Source organism: Macrobrachium nipponense, chromosome 26, assembly GCF_015104395.2.
Source record: "Macrobrachium nipponense isolate FS-2020 chromosome 26, ASM1510439v2, whole genome shotgun sequence".
NCBI classification, from domain to species: Eukaryota; Metazoa; Arthropoda; class Malacostraca; order Decapoda; family Palaemonidae; genus Macrobrachium; species Macrobrachium nipponense.
The window spans coordinates 76849566-76853034 of record NC_087215.1 but is presented as its reverse complement, the minus strand read 5'-3'; positions in this window follow the sequence as shown (position 1 = coordinate 76853034).

Genomic DNA, 3469 nt, shown 5'->3' with positions numbered 1-3469 from the left:
GCGCCGTTCCTTACGACCTTCCTGATTGACTGTTGATAAGCCAATCACAAGGCATTATAACTTTCATTACACCCAATTTCATAACCAAACGTCGTCAAGCCAATGATTTAAGGATTATAATGATATAAGAATTATGCACTTCATTAAACTTAATGGTGAAATATTTATAGTGAAACAAACATAATATTCTTAATGTGAAATATATTCTATCATGCCTTTCATGAGATCGCAGTGCATTCATCATTTATCATCTTGTCATACAGTTTCGTAGCTTAAATATCATGGAAGACAATGATACCAAAAATATTATAGGAAGGGCTATCAATATAAAAATAACAAGCAAAATATTAAGAATATTAATCCCTCTCGTGGTTATCTTCGTGTAACCAGGTGTTGATCACGTGATCACTCGATGACGTCATTATCATGATCACACCCCTCGATAGATGAAGTCTTATGGGGGGGGGGGGGGGAGGATATTAAGACTTCATTATCATCACTATCATTATCACCATCATCCTTTATCATTTTATAGTGGAAGAAATTTATTCATCCCATCGATTTTTCTTTTGCTACAACCAGTCCTCCTATATCCCTCTCATTATTCCTATTAATATGTAATGTACGATTTTCTTCATCATTTTCTTGTATGCCATCATAAGTTCTTAAATCATCGGCTTGTCGATGTTTAGTGATGCAATCTGGAAGCACTACTTTCTGGGGTAAACTGAGGTGTAATGAAAGTTATAACTTTCGAAAGAGAAGAGGTGGAACATACATACGTACATCCTGCCTATGAACTCTCGAGAGAGACTGGGAGTTTACTTTCCAGTCCTGTGTCAAACTACAGGGCATTCAGGGAAGTTGCTGAGGCACTGAAGAAGTTAGATCCCAGCAGCTACTTGGAGAACCCGAAGTCCTTCCCAGATCTCCTCCTGTAGCTATGTTCAGCGCTGAAGCCTGAAATCGCCGTTGTCATCTTTCTCTTTTGATGAAAACGCAAAGACAAGAGTCGATCATTCATTAATTAGTGAATCATTCTATTCAGAATTCATTCATTTATGAATAGTGAAAAGGGAAAGAGTCCTCTTCAGCCCCTCGGGATGTTGAGTTAGATCGGGGGCTGGGGCGGGGGGGGGGGGGGGGGGGGGGGGGGGGGGGGGGGGGGGGGATCAGAATGGATGTTGCAAGTCAGGGATCCAGCAGAGGAAGCATCCCACTTTGAGAGAAGAAACGCAGAGATGAATAACCAATAAGAGAGGTATTAGAAAACAGGAAATTTAAAAAATTCCAACTCCTTTAGTTTAAGGAATAATTTGCAATGATTGCGATAGACATATTGTAATTTTGCAATCCTGCTTTATGGTTAGAATTCAAATAATGCACTGGAATAGTTAGACCGAACTGATCGAAGACCAGAAGAGAATGTTGTCGCTGTATCGATAGATTCTTCTTCGCTCATTCCTCCGTTCATCTTTCATTTATCTTTTCATAAACGATTACTCGATCTTTCTTGACAATAAAATGATTTTTTGGCACTTTGGAGATAACTACCAATAAAATTCCCTGGGTAACACAATTCTTCTGCAATTTAATAAATGTTCTGAATTTCTTCTTCTAAGAATTCAGGCTCACAAATTCTATATGCTCGTCAAAACATCCCTGAGAAATTATGAATGAAAGCATTCACTGCTGTTGGTTTCCGGTATACTTTGAATTTAAATCCGTTGCCGGTTCTCATAACGACTGTGTTAAGAAATGGTAGGGTTTTATTCTGTTCTATTTCAATTTCAATTATGGATGGAACGAGACCATTCAAAAGTTCTAGAAACTCCAAGAGGTCACGATCCCGTGGCCTCCTGGCATAGTATGTACTATGTCGTCGACATATCTGTACCATGTCAAAGTGAACGTAATGATATCTGGTAGGTATCTGATTTCATAAAATTCCATATAGATATTTGAGAGAGTTGCAGATAAACAGCTTCCCATTGCCAAACCAAACATCTGTCTATAAAAACATCCATTAAACGTAAACGTTTCATCAACTATGCACAACTTTATCAACTTAATCAAAACATGATGGGAAATAGGAATATTTAGAGTCCCACCGTGAACTATCCAAGAAATTCTCTGCAGTTGATGCCACTCTTCCTTATATGTAAGGCGCAGCAAAGATTCATAAAGAAGGCAAACCAATCAGACCCATTATCAGTTCGAGAGGCTCAGCTTCTTATCATTTGTCAAAATGGTTAGGATCTCTGTTAAATCCGTTTATAGGAAATATATCAAAGGCAAATATTAAAAATGCGGAAGACCTTATAACAAAGTTGAAAGTCAAAGATACAAATTGCAAATTAATTGGTCTTGATGTCAATTCATTGTTACGGAAGTGCCCATGCTACAGTTTCTACAAGAAAAAAATAATTATATTGATAAAACAAACTAAAGTGAATGACTTGGCTCCCAAGGACATGTTTATTTCCCTTGTTCTGTAGCACAACATACCCACCCTGGTTCTCCTTCTTCTTCTTCTTTTGTTTAAGGTTCAGAAAGACCTGTTGATAGTAATGACAAATCAATAAAGAAAAACAATTCAGCAGACATGTAGCTGTGAAGCTATGATATCATGCACAGGAGCCATCTGATATTCACCAGAGTGACGGCTCTTTCATGCACATTGATCATAACTAAGGAAACGCAAAGGATCTTTTTTTTATATCTAAAGGTGTTTTGATTTTGGAATGCAGTGGAAAATCTAGACATGGATGGGGACTTTCGTCATTTTTCATGGCCTTTATTTTTTTCTGTTGAACAAGCATATTAAAACAACATTACATTTCTTAAAGAGCAATAGTGAACCAAACCAAAGGCTGCTAGTAGTTGTAGGTCTTCGAAAGTCAAAAATGATACGAGTTACGTCCACGTCTGAAAACTGCGTTTAAGGGAAGAAGAACATTGAGACAGCTTAAAACTAATTAAAGGCTTATTGATAATACTGCCGAGAAGGTGTGAGGAAGGGAAGGCAATTATTTCATTTCAAACTGTGTGAAATACAATAGGTTTCGAAGGGGGGAGAATGAATCGAAGTAAAGAGATTGTTGATCATCATTTCAGCAGTGAACCCATTTTACATTCCAGCCTCCTGATCTCAGTATCAATGTGTTCAGGGTTCGGGATAGCTGGAGTTGGGCGACAGATTGTCAATAACAACTGGTAGTTATTTTCTATTGGATCATTCAGATTTTTAGTTTTCTGTTAAGAAAACTATTGAGATGATTTTTTTTGTCTGTCCATCCGCCCCCATTCTTAAAAAGCACTGGGGCTAGAGGGCTGCAAATTGGTATGTTGATCATCCACGCCTCCAATCATCAAACAGAATAAATTGCAGCCCTCTAGCCTCAGTAGTTTTTATTCTATTTAAGTTTAAAAGTAGCTATGATCGTGTGTCCTGCACCGCTATAGGAGC